General features: G+C 46.8%; 1 protein-coding gene across 1 annotated transcript in view; it reads right to left on the bottom strand.

Moving 5' to 3' along the window:
* The window catches only part of SUGCT (succinyl-CoA:glutarate-CoA transferase), a 1,474,461-nt gene that overhangs the window by 894,515 nt on the left and 561,492 nt on the right, over nucleotides 1-18,454 (bottom strand). The window lies entirely within an intron of this gene.

Raw genomic sequence — 18,454 nt, 5'->3', positions numbered from 1 at the left:
GAACCAGATTGCATGCATCAGTCAAAAAAAAAAAAAAAGGAGTAAACAGGTGGTTATAAAGGAACCGACAGCCCCTCAGGGAAAATACAGTCAAGGCAGCACATGACTTAAAAGAGAAAAGAAAGCAGTTATTTGAGTCTGGCTAAGGAAACTGCTCTTTTAGTACAGTGGTAGAGTTACTGGTTTCAAACATGAGGTTTGCTTGTTAAATACCTGAGATCAGTAGTTGGAAAACTAACCTAGTACTCTGGGGAGTGCAGCAGAAAGTATAAATTACTGGAGAGTGGAGCACAACAAATGTAGACTTATTTTTCTCCTAGAAAGTTAAAGGCTTTACTTTATATACATGATAAATTAATATTCTGTAAATAATTTAGGAGCCAATGTACTATAAAGTGTGTTAATCAGTTCATCTTGGGTGTAAATCATTGTTCACATTTAGTAAAAAGTGACAAACAGGATCTTCTTGACCATAATTTAATTTAGCGTGGCTGTATGTAAATCAATAGTTTACATGATAATCCTACATAATAAAAGCCAGTTTCCATCTGCCACATTCCCTTTTAAACAAGAAATCCGATGTAAAAGCCTTGTCAACTAATCAGTTTTGAACTGGTTGCCAAGCAACCAGGCAAGCACACTGCCACCCAGCACCTTAGAGTCTATAAGATGGTAACTTTAAAACGAGCATGCGGGCACCCATACACATGCGCAAATGCACATACGCAAGAATTTTAAATTTTCTGCACACATAGGGGAAGATTTACAAAAAGGGCGCCCTCGCGTACTTTTGTAGGCGCATCAGGCGCAAACAAAAGTACGCGGGATTTTAGTAGATACGCGCGTAGCCGCGCGTATCCGCTAAAATCCTGGATCGGCGCGCGCAAGGCTACCGATTTCGTGTAGCCGGCGCGCCGAGCCGCACAGCCTACCTCCGTTCCCTCCAAGGCCGCTCCGAAATCGGAGCGGCCTCGGAGGGAATTTGCTAACGCCCTCCCCTCACCTTCCCCTCCCTTCCTCTACCTAACCCACCCCCCCGGCCCTGTCTAAACCCCCCCACCCTACCTTTGTTGGGGGATTTACGCCTCCCAGAGGGAGAAGTAAATCCCCGCGCGCCAGCGGGCCGCCTAGACGCGACCCGGGGGCGGTTCCGGAGGGCGCGGCCACGCCCCCGGACTGCCCTGGGCCGAAACCACGCCCCAGGGCCCGCCCCCGAAACGCCGCATCCCGCCCCGAAAACAGCGCACCGCTCGGCCCCGCCCCCGACACATCCCCCTCGGAAAACCCCGGGACTTACGCGAGTCCCGGGGCTCTGCACGCGCCGGTAGGCCTATTGAACATAGGCGCACCGGCGTGCAGGGCCCTGCTCGCGTAAATCTGGGCGGATTTACGCGAGCAGGGCTCTTAAAATCCGCCCCATACTATTTAAAATACACCAAGAGCACGTATGTGTGCTCCTTTAAGCAGATACACAAGCAAACTTTATACACGTATCTTCCTTACTAGTTAGTTGGCGTTAACACACAGAGTTAAGCAGATTTTAAAACACGCACGTATAAAGAAAATAGCCAGAGTGACCAATTATTTTATTTATTTATTTAAAGTCTTTTCTATACCGTCATTAAGCTAGGTGCCGTCACATCAGTTCACAATAAGGCACATTAATTAATGTTGCTAAATGTTTTTAAATTATATCAACTTAAACAGGTGCCATCAGGGTACTGTAAGCTTCGTGGACCCTTGGGCTGATCAGAACCGAAGGTTGGAAATGCTGTGAGGGTTCGCAGCAGTGGTCCCGACCGGGAGGCGGCAGAGGCAGACTCGAGGATGGCTGGAGGAAGGAACCACGGAAGACCCTATGCGACCAAGGGCTCAGAAGGGAGAAGAAGAGAAGGTGGGACTGGCCTGGTGGTAGAAGGTCTTCGCCCTGGAAGCCGGTACTCCCCCGAGAGGAGCTCGTAAGAGTCCGGCCGCTGGGACTTAGGAGATTCACCCTGGAAGCCGGTGTCCCCCCAGGAGGAGCCCGTAGGGACCCGGCCGCTGGGACTTAGATGGATCCTCGGAGGCGGAGTCCTGAAGAAGTCCAAGGTCGAGAGCTGGAGGGTCGTCGCTCACCAGGCCAAGTAGTGCACCAGAGAATCACCGCTTACCGAACCGGAGTCAGGAACCAGAGAATCACCGAAAGCCAATCCGCGTCAGGAACCAGAGAATCACCGAAAGCCAAACCGAGTCAGGAACCAGAGAATCACCGAAAGCCAATCCGAGTCAGGAACCAGAGACAGCTGAAGACGAAGCAGGAACACCGCAACTGGAAGCAGGGGAACCCTGGGAACCTCGTTGCAAGGCTTAAGTAGCCCTGCAGCGTCTGACGTCAGCCGGAGGAGGAACCAGGCTTTCCCGCGCTGGCCCCTTTAAATTTAGAGGCGAGACGCGCGCGCGCATCTAGGGGGCGGAGCCAGCCGCAGAGGGACGCTGGCTGCTCCGATGGGGCGAAAACGCGGCGGCAGAGGAGCCTGCAGGCCCGGGTGAGGTGGGCCCACGTCGGGCCGGCAGCGTCTGGGGTCCCCGGAGGCCCGGGGAAGGCGGGCTGGAACCGTAGCTGCGACGGGGTAGGTGCCGGTCCCGGGGCCGACCCGAGATCGCAACAGTACCCCCCCACCTACGCCCCCTCCTGGGGGGCCGCGGCTTGTCCGGGTGCCTGGAATGAAACTGGCGAAGGAGGTCCTTATCCAGGATATGTGAAGAGGGTTCCCAGGAATTTTCTTCTGGGCCATACCCCTCCCACGACAGAAGGTATTCCCACCGATGGCGGCGGCAACGGACGTCCAACACCTCTTTCACCGTGTACGTATCAGCCTGATCGGAGGAGGTAACTGTGGGCTCTGGCGGGGGAGCTCGAAATCTGGAGAGAACCAGCGGCTTGAGTAGGGAAACATGGAAGACATCGTGGATCTTGAGGGTAGAAGGCAGACGTAGCCTGTAGGACACTGCCCCTATGCGTTCGGCCACCGGGAAGGGCCCAATATACCGAGGCGCCAATCTCATGGATGAGGTTCTCAATTGAATGTGTTTGGTACTTAACCAAACCCTAGTCCCGGGTAAGAAGACCGGAGCGGACCGCCGAGAGCGATCCGCGTACTCCTTGAAGCGGGCCGCAGCTCTACGAAGCTTCTCCTGGGTGGTGTGCCAGAGGTGGTGGAGCTGGCTGGCCGTTAGTTGTGCCGCCGGAGAGGAGACCTGCACTGGCAATGGTAGCGGAGGCTTGGGAACCTTCCCATAAACCAACTGGAAGGGGGGTTGTAATGTAGCGGAGTGGTTGTGGCGATTATACGAGAACTCGGCCCAAGGTAAGAGGGTGACCCAGTTGTCTTGGAGCTCTCCTACAAAGGCCCGGAGGAAGGCTTTCAGAGTGTGGTTTGTCCGTTCAACTTGTCCGTTGCCCTGAGGGTGAAACGCCATGGTAAGGTCCAATTGTATCCCGAATTTTCTGCACAGTGCCCTCCAGTATTTGGCTGTGAATTGAGGACCCCGGTCCGAGGTAATATGCAACGGAAATCCATGTAGTCGAAATATATGATGGACGAATAGGTCGGCCAGTTCTGGAGCTGTAGGCAGCTTGGCAAGAGGCACAAAATGGGCCATTTTCGAGAACCGGTCAACCATGACCCAAATCACGGTTTTACCCTCTGACGGAGGCAATTCCACTATAAAATCTGTGGATATGTGCGTCCACGGTTCCGTGGGAATGGGGAGCGGCTGGAGCAGACCCCAGGGGCGGCCTGGTAGCAGTTTCTGCTGCGCACACGTGGGACATGATTGCACATAATGCCGGACATCCTCCCTCACCCGCGGCCACCAATAGAATTCTGTTAAGAGCTCAAGGGTCCGGGCAATCCCTGGGTGACCAGCCGTCAGAGAATCGTGTGCCCATGCTAGAACCCTCCTCCTCGAGCGAGCCGGAACCACCGTCTTCCCAGCCGGTCCAAGTTCAGTGGCAGCCAATTGAACCTTAGCCGGATCCAGAATGTATTGAGGAGGTTCCGAGACATCTTCGGTCTCCATGGCCCGGGAGAGAGCATCCGCCCTAACATTCTTGGCTGCGGGCCGGTAATGAAGAGAGAAGTTAAACCGACTGAAAAAAAGGGACCAGCGTGCCTGCCGGGGATTGAGCCTCTGAGCGTGAGATAAGTTCTCCAGGTTCTTGTGGTCGGTGTACACTATGACAGGATGTTGGGCTCCCTCCAGCCACTGGCGCCACTCCTCGAAAGCCAGCTTGATGGCCAGTAACTCTTTGTCGCCGATACCATAATTCCTCTCCGCAGGCGAAAACTTGCGGGAGAAGTAAGAACATGGCCATGATTTGCCATTCTTGGAGATTTGAACCAGCACAGCCCCTACCGCAACGTCCGAAGCATCCACCTCTACGATGACTGGCGCTGAGGATCAGGGTGCCGGAGGCAGGTGTCCTGTAGGAAAGCCTCCTTGAGATCCTGGAAGGCCTGCACAGCGGTAGGAGTCCACCTACGGGCATCCGCACCCTTACGTGTGAGTGCTGTCAGAGGGGCCACCAGGCTGGAATACTGCGGGATAAACTGGCGATAGAAATTGGCGAAGCCTAAAAAGCGCTGGAGCGGTTTCACTCCCAACCGCTGTGGCCAGTTCTTGATGGCGTTTACTTTATCCGGGTCCATGCGGAAGCCGGTAGAGGAGACGATGTATCCCAGGAAAGGCAGTGATTCTTGTTCGAATTGGCACTTCTCTAGTTTGGCATACAACCGATTCTCCCTTAGTTTCAACAAAACTTGGCGCACGTGTTGACGATGCGTCTCAAGGTCCTGGGAATATATCAACACGTCGTCAAGGTAGACGATAACAGAGGTGTATAACAGGTCGCGAAGTACCTCGTTCATAAGGTTTTGGAATTCTTTTAGACTTATTTGGCTATCTGACATTGCTGGATAAGTAGCATTTTAAGACTTGCTGTCTAAATAACGTTTGTTTGTTTGTTTGTTTTAAGATTTATCCAGCTATCTTACATAGCAGGATAAGTCTGAGAACTGCTTCTTAGACAGACAAGTAGTGTTTTTCAGACTTATCCAGCTAAGCAGAGCTTGCTGCTACTTAGCCGGATAAATCTGAACTTGTCCGGATAAGTGCCACTACTTATACAGATAAGTTCGAATTTGATCATTTAAATGGGAATTTAACCAGATAAAAATGCACAAATAATATGCATGTATATTTTAATTTCAAATTTTAAAGAGATACGCGAGTAGATATTACATGCATTATTTAGTTCGCCCCTTTTTTACATGCAAAATTACTCATGGACCCTGATTTAAATGTGTATGTTGAGGTTTCTGAAATAACAAATACTCACATATGTGGTTTTTTTTACTCAGAATAGGCCAGCTATATTGAAAGGGTTGCCTTCCCTTATAATATGCTCTGATTGATTCAATATCATTTCTGGTGTTCCTTAAGAGTCAGCTTTCTCTACCATCTTATTCAACCTTTATTTAGCCCCATTCTGTAAAGTCCTTGCCTGCTTAGGCATTAATTATAAAATATACACAGATGATATTCAATTCTTTGTGTCTTACTCAATTTCCTGGTCATACACTGTTGATTTAGTATCCCTTTGCTAAAACTCAGTGAAGCAACTAAATATTTCAAAATCAGAGATTATTCTACTTTCAGAGATCAATTTGCCATCCTACCCGATTCTCAGATCAATAGATGACCGCTAGAAAAACAACCAGAAACCCTAGTGTGATTGTGGACTCTAATCTCTCTATGAAAAACTATATTTCAACTTTGGTTTTATCTTCATTTTATAAACTGCATTTGCTAAAACATGTTAAACCACAGTTGGATCCTCAAGATTTTAGATCAGTTTTGCAAGACCTCATTTTAAAATCTCTTGACTACTGTAATTCTTCATATTTTGGTCTCCCTGCCAGTACTTACTTGCCCCCTTCCAACTGTACAAAACTCCACCACTAGAATCCTTACAGGGACAAAACTCAAGGATCATATCACACTTATGCCTTCAATATTACATTGGTTACCAATTGCCTAGCACACTCAATATCAAGTTTTTGTTAGTGCTGTGGACCCTTGAGCCAGCTTGAGAGCTGGTAAATCCACTGAGGGGAGGCCCTCTAGTGGTTCCCTTAGCTGGGAGGTCATGCAGGTTCAGGAGATCCGACAGGAACTTCACCTATACCAGCCCTCGTTTCCCTCAGGTTGAGCCCTTGGGTGCCGGGGCCAGCAGAACTTAGGCGGAGGTCTCCTGGTGGAGGGAAACTGAGTAGGCAGTCCGGGTCGAGGCTGGAGGAAGTCCAGAAGAACGAAGACGGTCCTGGAGTCAGGGCAGGTAGCAGCGGTGCAGCACAAGAAACCAGGCCAGAAGGGGCAGGCAGAAGACAAGCAGGAGCCGGAGAACACGCAAAGGTCAGGACGGGCAGAAGACAGAAGAACCAGGATACCAGGCCGAAGTCAGAACCGAGGAGACTATCTGAAGGCTGGAACCAGGAGAAGGAGCGGAACCACAGGAGCAGGGACACAGGAACAGGAGCTGAAACAAGCAGGAACATAGGAACGGAAGCTGGAACAAGCAGGAACGCAGCAACTAGCTACTCCAAAGAGCTGACCTGTTGCCAAGACAAGGAATGGGTGCAGGAAGTGGGCTTAAATAGCCCCAGCTGATGACGTCCAAGTTGGGGGCCATTCTGAGTTTTCCCACCACGGCCCCTTTAAGAGGCTTGCTTGACCGTGTGCGCGCACCTAAGGAAGCGGAGCCCAAGAGGAAGTCGCCAGCATCTCCCTCGTGGGGAGGATGCCATGGCAAGGCCCCGGAGCGGCCTACACCGGAGCGCCGTGGAAGGAGGCTGTCGCCAGCCTACCAGAAGAGGTAGGGGGACCCAGCTGCGGCGGCCCATGGCCAGGATTCCCAACAGTTTTGACACTTATCTACAATAGTATTCATAAAGACTTATCTGCCTAGCTCACCTCAGCCCTCCACTTATACAAGCCTTCCAGGCATCTATGGTCAGCAAAGAAGAATCCACTGGATGTTCCAACAGTCAAGCTGGTGCGACTGGATACTACCAGAAACAGAGCTATATCACTGGCCCACATCTTTAGAATTCTATCCCAGAGCAATAACAGTCTGCCCCTACCTTGAAATTTTTTTTAAATATCTGAATACATATCTCTTTACATTAGCCTTCAAGTCTTGTGAAGTGGACTCGTGACAAGATTTCTAATTTATTTGTCTTTCTTATTATGGTGTTTCTTTTTTGTAATTGTTATATCTCACTATGAATGTATTTTTATGTAATCCGCCATGAACTACCAAGTAATATGCAGATTATAAATTTAAAATTAATGAGAATGAAATGAAATGAAATACAGGCCGGCTATTCTAAGGAATTGCTTCTCCCTTGTTACTCACAAACGATTAGGTTTGCCTTCTCTTGGAGTCTTAGGGCCTCCCTTCCTCCTCCTGGGCCTGCACACTTATTCCCTGGGGTGGGATCCTCTCTGGACCATAATTCCTTGCAGCATTATGCTTTAAAGTAGACTGGACTAGATACCTAGAGCTGGTCCTTAAGTGTTCTGAGGCTCTTGGGTACATACTCTGTCACAACCACTAACTGAAGACAGATACAAAGATTTCACCAAAAATAAAAGTTTATCTTTATTCAAGAGACAAATCCTCTTAGATGCTCAAAGGTTTCAAAAATAGCTCCATCATTTGGAGTAGAGATGTGCTTCATTTAAAAATTTCGGTTCGGGCTTCGGATCAGGCACTCAGCGGGAAATTTCGGTTTCCCATGGTTTGTTTGTTTTTTTCCGGCAAGTTTCAACGAAGTGCGTTAGTGCACACTGCACACTAATGAGCCTTACTGCGCACTGACAACCAGTTAGTACGCACTATCTCCGCATTAGTGCGCAGTACAACAAACGAGATAGTAAGCACTAGCTAGATGTTAATGCGCATTAAGGCCCGTCAGTGTGCACTAACAGGTTAGTTCGTGCGCTCTAATAGAACGTACAGCGCACTAAGTATGTAGTAGTGCGCTATAACTAATGTTAGTGCACACTAAAAAAATGTTACTTAAAAATTTTAAAGTATCAATTCATGAGGAGTTTGTTAGCTAGACAGAAAGAGTGCGCACTAATTGGTATTACTGTGCACTAAGTGATATGCAGTGCGCAGTAACTCCGTTAGTGCTCACTAACACAAAATGTGAATTTTGCAGAAATTTCGGCAAAAATCGCTTCACATATTGGTGTTACCGAACCATGACGAATTAGACAAAATCGTTGACATTGTCTAATTTGTGAAAAATGAATGCACATCCTTATGGAGTAGTAACATTTGTTTCATCATTACAAGGTCTTTATAGAAAGGTAAAAGGCAAAATCATCGCTTCTTTCACTGTAGCACCAAGCAGTGTAGAGAAAGACCAAATTTCTACATATAATCTTACATAGCAGAACAGCTCTAAATGTTGCAAAAGAAAAAAAAAGCCAAGCATACCGGAACAAAGGTATTTACCTTTTACTTTGCATAGAGCAGTGCATAGCTGAATGAAGTAGGCAGTCTCCCATGCAAAATAAATGCACAATGGGGTAGATTTTATAAATGTACGCACGGGTGTACTTTTGTTCGTGCACCAGGCGCGAACAAAAGTACGCTGGATTTTATAAGATACGCGCATAGCCGCGCGTATCTTATAAAATCCGGGGTCGGCGCGCGCAAGGGGGGGCACAAATGTGCGCGCTGCCTGTTCCCTCCGCCTCCCCTCACCTTCCCCTCCCTTCCCCTACCTAACCCACCCCTTCAGCCCTATCTAAACCGCCCTACCTTTGTTGGCAAATTTACGCCTGCGGAAAGCAGCCCGCTGGCGCGCCATCACCCGACCCGGGGGCTGGTCCGGAGGCCTCGACCACGCCCCCGGGGCCACCCCCGAAACGTCCCCGAAACGCCCATCCATGCAAGCCCCGGGACTTACGCGCATCCCGGGGCTTGCACACGCCGCCGAGACTATGCAAAATAGGCTCGGCGCGCGCAGGGGGGGGTTGGGGTAGGTTTTCGGGGGGTACATGCGTACCCCTTTGAAAATCTACCCCAATTTGTATAAGCTCAGAGAAAAACCAAACCATAGGAGACATAACATTCAGTACAGTCTCATTGCTGGTGTGTTTCAGAGGCACTGAGGCCTTTTTTCTCCAAGGTGACATGTCCAACAGTTGACACACCATGTTCACCCCTGGGTCAAGTTCCTTGCCTTCCTGGGCTGCTTTGTAATTTTAGGATAAACCTGTGGATGGACTAGAAGACTTCAAATGGGAGCTCAGGGCCTCAATGCACTGACACCATGAGTTCCCATACCTCCCTCACTGAATAGTTCCCACCAGAGCTGTGATGTTGTCACCTAGATGGCCAAAGACTGGTCTTGTCTCCACCATGTATCTCATTATCCTCATGCAAAAACCTCACATCGAGGATGCAAGCTCTTGCCTAGGGTGACTGCCATCTAGCCACTGCAGGTTTGCAAGGTTTCTTCCCTCCCTACCTTTTCTTCTTTGCTCTCATTCCTCTCCTACCCAGTCACTTTCTCATCCTTTCTCCTGGTCACTTTCCCTCTTTAACTCTCCATCCTCACAACTCAACCAGCAACACACAAACCTGTAACAGAGATATAAAATTCCATAACCTCCATGAAAACTAACAGCTGCTGCCAATCATGTTCCTTTTCATGACACAGCACGAAGAAAACAAGCAGACCAAAGAGTAGGAACCAATAAATGGAAAGAAATAGCACAACAGCCAGCAGTCAACAATCAGAATAGTATCTACCCAAGAGCAAACAAATCCTTCAACCTCATAATCCAGAGCTACAGCACCTCCTCACAGCACTGGCTATATTTGCTCTAGAGGCCTGTCTTTTACACATTTCAAGCATGGAGATGTCACTTGACAATATTTTTGTCCCTAGGCTTGTGTGGTTGAATCCATATTATATATCACACCCAACTGTCACACTTGCAATAAGTGTCTGCAGTTTTCAATTTATCACTTTCGTTAGATACCGTTGCCTGATAGCTGAGGGATTATAACTTCTGCCTTAATCCAATTACATTGGAATTGTTCTATGTGAATAGGCAGGGTTATGCCCCACTTCATTATACCGTCTTTAATGGCTGTGGTCTTACAATTGAAAGTTTCAGATTATAGCCTGGGGGTTCACATAAACTCTTGTCTTTCAATGGAATCCCAGGTCTCAGTAGTTAAATCACTTCTGACAGAAGAGGAAGTATCTGGCTGTTCTTATACATGGGTCAATTATTAAACATTTAAACCATTGCAGTGCCTTTTATCAAAAATGTCACAGACCACTTTTAAAAACCTACAGCTTGTGTAGAATACCGCTGCATTACTGCTGGTGGGTGCCAGTGCTTTTGACCACAGTACACCTATTTTGCATGAACTACACTGGTTGCCTACCATGCACCAAGTAAAATTCAAACCTTTGTGCATTGTCTACAAATGCCTGATACAGACAATCTCAGCAGGGCTATTAGCCTGTAGGAATCACAAATCCCCACAACAGGATTCATCAGCCACTCTCTCATGGTCATCAGCAAAATTAATCTCGATTTATCAGCAGGGAATTTACCAGTATTGCTCCAATGCTGTGAAACTCACTTCCATTAGAGATTTGGTTACAAAATACAAATCAAAACCTGGTTATTCCTTCACGCCTTTGCCTAGTTCTATGTAACTAATGGTCTGTTCTGTGGTGGGTGACGTTTCAAAAATAGCTCTTTCAGGTATGATTTGAGACTTCAAAATTGTATACCATGGGCTACCCTGCTCCTACAGAATCTAGTCTTGAGAATCATCATGTAGTTTAGTGATCCCTTTATTGAACTTAGCTGTATATGATGATGCTCCTAATACTGACGGACTATTAACTATTGGGTAAGGTTGGAGGATTTTTAATTTATGCCCTTTGTCATTTACATGGGTTATATGATGCTAATTTATTATGTTTTAAATTTTATTTTTTAACTTTTTATTTACTGAAAATGTTTAAAAAACACATTGCTGAAATATTCATGAAATTCCAAGTCTATGTAAGAAAACAAACAAAAGATATCACAAAGAAGAAAAAAAAGACAAACATCTTGAACTCCAGTCCACAATTAGGACAGAAGATATACCAAATATGGTGTAACTGCCTGCACATATAATTCTAATAAGAGTCAACAATCATAGGCTAAACCAAGGACCCAATACTAGCTGTACATAATCATTTAGGCATTTCTCTAGCATAAAAACTCTTAAGATACCCTAGATCAAAAATACTTATCACCATTACATATATCACAATTAGAGATGTGCATCGTTTTTTGTGTTCGTGTCATTCTTTGTTTTTCGGCCGCCATGGAAAATGTCGGTTTTTTTCGATTCGGGTCTTTTTTTTCGCGAAAAATCGATTTTTAGTTAGTGCGCGCTAACTCCCCATTAGTGCGCACTAACTCCTGTTAGTGCGCACTAACAAAAACCGTTAGATTTTGTTATTTTTTGTTACTTTTCGTTAGTTTTTGTCAATGCGCACTAACGGGAGTTAGCGCGCACTGACTCCCGTTACTGCGCACTAATCGGAAAAACGAATTTTTGGGAAAATCCTGATTTTTTTCGGGCTCCCTGAAACATCCCGAATTGGACAATTTCGTTGCAATTTTCCAATTCGGCAAAAACGAATGCACATCTCTAATCACAATACATCTGTAGGGAGATTTAAGGGGAAAAGTAGCTCCTATACCTAATATTGTAACATTTGGACAGCCGTGGAACAGCTCTGCAACCAGCTATGCTCACTCCTGGGAGCCACCCAACGCCAAGATTGCCTCTTTTGCAGCTGGAACACTGCTGCCACTGCACGAGCCCACAGGCGAGGGCACGCTCGCTCTTTCTCCATTAATAGGCCCCAGAGTGGGAAAGGCCAGGTAGTGCTGCCTGCCAACCTCATGGGAGGCTGTCCTATTACGCCCAGCCATCCCTTTTCATAGCGCCTCAGCAACAGGTCCCCTGCCTTGTCTGCAGTGTGTATTGCTTCCTTCATGCCTTGTTGCCCTGCCTTATTTTCTTACTCCTTCTCGCCCCATTATCCTACCTTGCTTCTTTGCCCGGCTGTTTTCCCTGTCTTGTCTTGCCTAGCCTTCTGTTTGTCTGTCTGTCTGCCTGCCTATCCATCTGTCCTGGCCTGATTCTCCAGTTCTGACCCCTGCCTTGGATTCTGACCTCTCTCTTGCCTGCCATCCAATTCTGACCTCTGCTATGGATACTGACTACCCTGTGGATCACTGCCTGCCCTGACCCTTGGCCTGGACCCAGACAATTCCTATTCGCTGCCTGCCTTGACCTTGGGACTGGACACAATTATTCTCTGCTCACTGCCTACTCTGACCAGTATCCATACCAGGACGCTCTCAGACTGCTCTTTAAGAGACACTCACCTAAGTCCTGCCAGCCCCTAGAACCCAAAGGCTCAACCCGTGGGGAAATGGGCAGGTACAGATGAAGCTCCAGCTCCTGTACCAGCAAGACCGTGTCCACCAGCTGTTGGCGTGGGTTTGCCTTCTAGGTTGCACCAACCACGCCACAGCTAAGTGCTCACATCCATGACAAATATATCCCAAGAAGCACCCACCTGATGTCCTGAGTCAGTTTGGAAATAAAGTTTCAAAATCAAGTCCCTAGCTATCTGAATTGGAAAAGTTGCAATCAAAATCTCTTTTGAAACTATTTTTTCTTAAGAGGATCCCAAACGCACAGAAATATCTAAATGATCTTGATTTCATAGGTACTCTACCTGACCCTCTTGATTGCCTCTTAGAAAGCAAATAATAAATCTTACAGAGAGGCGGTATTTGTTCTGTAGAAAGTTGTAAAACTTTGGAAAAATATTTTTTAAGCATATCATATGGGGAACTTATTTCTGCCATTTATTGAATATATCTATATGTCGCTTTATAACATCTCTAAGCGGCTTACAACAGTACATTCATAAAAAGCAAAACAAAAAATATAAAAAGAAACAGAACTCAGTTCCCAGCGTTAACCAATGTTATTATGTCCTTAGGACTACAAAACTAATTCAAGCAAGGTGAGAAAAAGCGAATTAAAACAAAAAAAGTCTTCAATAGCTTTTTGAATGATTTAACACAAGTCATTCAAAGGAAAGTCAGATAGTAAAGAATTCCATAATTAAATAGCAACTACAAAAAATGTCATCTCTTGGGTTATCTTCCCATGAGGAAAATCAATAAACTTCAGATTTTTATATCTCAAATTGTTTTCCATAGCCTCTACTTTAGATCGAAGAAAAATATTTTCTTTCACAAGGAAACAATTAGCAATTTTTAGACTTGATATTTGTGAAAAAAAATATTTATCTGAGAGGAGTGCTGGTCTAGCAAGGTATCATGGTTGATTAACTTCTCTGTCACATCAGAGGAAAACTTGTACAACTGACTTTTAAAAGAAAGAATCCCTTCCAATCTTGAAACTGTTACAGCCAGATCTTCCAGGGAAACTGGTTGATCCACTAAATACAAATGCCCTTCAAAGTGACTGGAGGCTTGACTGGCTGTAGCACCATACTTCTGCATTATCCTTCTTAATATCTCAGAGTTGGCCTCTCTTCTGCCTTCACCAGGATAGACCAAGTCTACCCGTTGTTACGGGGGAAAAGATGCATCTCATTCTCCACTTGAGCACCATCTACAAAACTGGTTCTCTGCCTGCATCATCCACCTCAGCCAAAGGAACAGTAGAAGATGTGGCCACACTCTCAAGCCAAAGGATTTCTCCAGAAAGAGGTAGAGGGAACTGAATTTCGAGGTTGAGAGAAAGCTCACCATTGGAGAGGATACCATTGCTGACTCACCCGGTATCCCTTCTAGAGCACCCCTGGCATGATGTTCCATGGAGGAAAGCACCCACAAGTCCAAGAAGCCTGTGGCAAAGGACTGAGAATCAACTAAAATTTCAGCTTTCCTTTCCCTTTTCAAGGCATTACAGGTAAACTAAAGCAAAAGAAAAAGAAAATTGGAAAGGACCTCCAACACATCCTTTCAGACAGCTGCCAGCTTGTTCCTTCCCTGCCCCCCACCCCACCCCTATAAACTGTATTTTTTGATATTTGTTTTTTATTTTTTGTGATCACCTTGGGCCTTTCCAGGAATTGTAGAATATTAAGTAACAAATGTAATGATAAATCTACTACCCCATCTGCCTGCCACTTAGCACACACCTCACTATTTTTAGCATACTTTTGTATATCTCTGTCCCATGGATGTGAAGCAGATCTGCAGTGAATTCCATCTTTACAATTCTTATGCTGTTTCTCTTCCGAACACCTGCATGTTATAATACAATTAGCCCATTATGACAATTACTCTTTGATATTAGTCTCTAGCCCAGAGAATTGGTGTCAATTTGTAAACATAATCCTTTGTTATGTCTCTCTAACTACCTCTGAATTGTTAATAGGGAGTCATTCTTTTTACTGTCTCCATTTTATACCTTTATTCCAATGGTTGTTATGATCAGTGGCTCGCATGACAACTCTACAAAGCTGCCTTACTCACCCTTGCTGCCATGCCACTCCAATGCAACAGGATGCCAACATGACCCCAGCTTCTGTGCGTCCTTCCCTAGGCGTGCACGTGCCCCAAACAGCTTAAAGGCCCCGTGATGGGAAAGTCCCCATGGTGCCTCCTGATGATATCACACAGCCTCCACATAGCTCCTCAGACTGCTAGATTTTACCTCAGCAATGGGTCTCCTGCATTCCCTGCAGAGTGTGTTGCCAATGTTCCTGTTCCTTGTTCCCTCTTCCAGACTGGCCTCATTCAGCCTTGCCTTGTCTTCCAGCCCAGCCTCGTCTTGTCACCCAATCCAGCCTCGTCCAGCCTGTCTTCCTTGTTCCTGTCCTCAGTATCTCCTGTGTGTTCACGTCTCCCTTGGCTTGCCTGCTATCTGGATCTTGACATCTAGCCTGGACCTGACCACAGTTGCCTACCTGGATCTTGACCTCTCGCTTGGATCTGACCATGATTACCTGCTGCCTGGAATCTAGCTACAACCTCTATCCCAGGGTCCCACCTAAGTCCTGCTGGCCACCAGAATCCAAGGGCTCAACCTAAGGGGAGACAGCTGGTCTAGGTGAAGCTCCAGTCTTGCCCGTTATCAAGTCCGTTCACCCGCTGCCAGTATAGGCCTTGGGGGTTTACCTCAAGACTGTCAACTACACCACAGCACTAAGAGCTTACACACCTGATATCCATTACAGATTGATGAGGCCATGAGCCTGGTAAACTCAGCCCAGGCCGCTGCCCTAGTTGGGATAGTCCATCAGTTGCAGCAGCAGCAATGTCAACTTGACCAGATTACCAGCGTTTTGCAGGGCATGGTTGCCCCTCCACCTCCCATGAACGTTCCAACTTCACTAATCCAGTCTATTACTTCCTCGCTACACTTGCCTCTGCCTCTGAGGTATTATGGGGATCCCAGAACTTACAGAGGCTTTCTTAACCAGTGTTGGATGCAATTCAAGCTGCAGTCATCATTATTTCTGACAGACCGAGCCAAGGTAACTTACATTCTTTCCCTGCTAGGTGGCATAACACTGGCTTGGGCTTCCCCTCTTTGGAAAAGGGATGTCCCACTCTTGGGGGATCTGGCACACTTTCTGCAAGAGTTTTGACATCCATTTGATGAGCCAGGTCACACAACTTCCAAATTTTCTGAACTTCTGCAGATCAGACAAGGCTCTTAGTTTGTGGGGGGAATACATGATGCACTTCCACACCTTGGTCTTCAAACTCCACTGGGGCAGTGACAACCTAAAAGCAATTTTATGACAAGGACGTTCAGAATGCATTGAAGGCAAGCTAGCTGCCCAAAACCTACCATCTACCCTGGAGGAGATGATCAGACTAGCCTTGTGAATAGACCTGAGGTTCCAGGAACAAGCCAAAAAGAGAGGCTCGGCTCATCGAACCATCCATCCGGAACCCAACCTTATGGAACCCCATGCTGGCTTTCAGAACTTACTAGTTTCCCAGAAGAGAAAATGCAGGTGGATTGCATCAAGCTATCTCTAGAAAAGAAGAGATGTCATTGACTCCAATTATGCCTGTATTGTGATGTATCAGGGCACTTCATTGACCAGTGTCCAGTCAAGCCGGGAAAAATCCTGAACCTCATGTGATATGAGAGGCCACTCTAGCCCAGCCCAGCACCCCAGTTTCTTGTACCTGTGTGTCTTTCATTCAGAAACACCCACTTTGACAATCAAACCTTCCTTGACACTAGGGCCGGAGGGAATTTTATTCATGAATCTCTGGTATGGCATTATGGGATTCGGACAGGTCCCCTAGATCCAGCAATTACGATTTCCTCTGTCCATGGAGAACCTTTCCCTGGAAATATTGCAAAATCTATGGTTCTCAAGTCCATCAGAACAGCATCCTGTACAGGGAACAGATCTCTCTGTATGTTCTACCTAAAGCAATTAGGTGGAACATACATGAGATGCTGATGGAGCCTGGGCCTGCCCTGGCTCCATCACCAGCCTGAGGTTGACTGGAGAACTCTATGAATTTCTGGTTGGGACTCCTGCTGCCAAGAACAGTGCCTGCCCAAAGCTCAGCCTGAAATCTCATTGGCAAGAACTGTGGTCCCTGACTCACTTGCTCCACTCACCACCCCTGCAGACGCCACTAATTACCAATATAACCATGCTCCTACAGCGTTTACAGGAGACAGTGGGCTGGTACTTCTTCCATGTGAGGTGACCTAACCTCTGTCAAGTCTTGACACAGAGGGCTCAGACCTTCCCACTACTGGTAGCAGGCATCTGCAGTTGATTGCCTCTGGATGGAGTTCCGCCCTCTTCATCTTGGAGATACTGGGCACCTTTGCCTGAGGTGCTTTGGCACCATGATTCAGTCAAAGCTGTGATACTCTTCAAAGGATACATTTTGTGGGAGCCAATTACTAACCTACAGCTCTTCAACTTAGAGGAGTTACACAAGGAATTCCCCAGAAAGCCAAGGCCAGGGGAGGTGGCTTTGGAAGAGGGGTACTGTTACAATGGGCCACTCGTGGGACAGTCCTGCGAGCTGCCTCATTCACCCCTGCTGCCACGCAATTCCAACGAGGCAGGATGCCGCCATGACCCCAGCTTCTGGGTGTCCTTCCTTAGGCATGTACACACCTGGCAACAAATTTCTTAAAGAGCCTGTGGCAGGAAAGTCCCCATGGTACCTCCTGATGATATCACACAGCCTCCAAATATAAGGGCTCCTCAGACTGCTAGTCCTCGCCTCAGGAATGGGTCACTTACATTAGCTGCAAAGTGTGTTGCCAGTGTTCCTATTCCTTGTTTCATCTTCCAGCCTTTCCTTGCCTCATCTTCCAGCCTTGCCTTATCTTGTCACCTGGTCCAGCCTTGTCCAGTCTGTCTTCCTTGTTCCCATCCTCAGTGTCTCCTATGTGTCCACAACTCCCTCAGCTTGCTGCTCTGGACCTGACCATGATTGCCTGCCACCTGGATCTTGACCTCTATCCTGGAGCTGACCATGATTGCCTACTCCCTGGATCTTGACCTCGATTGTCTGCCACCTGGACTCTAGCTATGACCTCTGTCCCAGGATCCCACCAAAGTCCTACCAGCTGCCAGAACCCAAGGGCTCAATCCAAAAAGGAGGCAGCTGGTATAGGTGAAGCTCCAGTCTGGGCCGTTATCAAGTCTGTTCACCCACTGCTGGTGTAAGCCTCTGGACTTCGCCCTCGAGGCTGCATCAACTGCGCCGCAGCACTAAGAGCTCATACACCCCATATCCATTACAACTGTACTTAGCAGTAATGCTTAATTACCATATCTGTTATGACAAAGGTAGACTTCTATAAATTCATATTTTGAGAGGAATATAGAACTGCTCTGCTGAGACAGATTTCAAGAATGAGGAATGGGCTAATTAACATCCTAGACACATACGGTAAAAAGAAACAAGATGTAGGAAACATTATGAGATAAGGAGAACTGTGGGATGATCTAACCATAGAAACTGCAGTTATAGATATTCTACTTTCACAAATATACACATGAGCACTAATGCCTCAGGAAATAGGTAAGATTTAGTCTGAATGAAGAGAAATTGTTAGTAGTCAAGAACAATTATAAATGAACCAAGGAAAAGGGTGAGATCAGCATTTTGAGAAAAAATATCACTTGCTCTTATCAGGTCAAAGTCAATTTAATGCAGTTCATTTTAGTGGGAAATTAAGACATGACCAGACCATCAATAAAAAAAATATTGCTGTGTGTAAATATAGCTACAATATAGATGAGCTAAATTT

The sequence above is a fragment of the Rhinatrema bivittatum genome, chromosome 2 (assembly GCF_901001135.1).
Source record: "Rhinatrema bivittatum chromosome 2, aRhiBiv1.1, whole genome shotgun sequence".
In the NCBI taxonomy this organism is placed as follows: domain Eukaryota; kingdom Metazoa; phylum Chordata; class Amphibia; order Gymnophiona; family Rhinatrematidae; genus Rhinatrema; species Rhinatrema bivittatum.
Note: the sequence above shows the minus strand (reverse complement) of the source record. Positions and strands in the feature narration are given on the sequence as shown.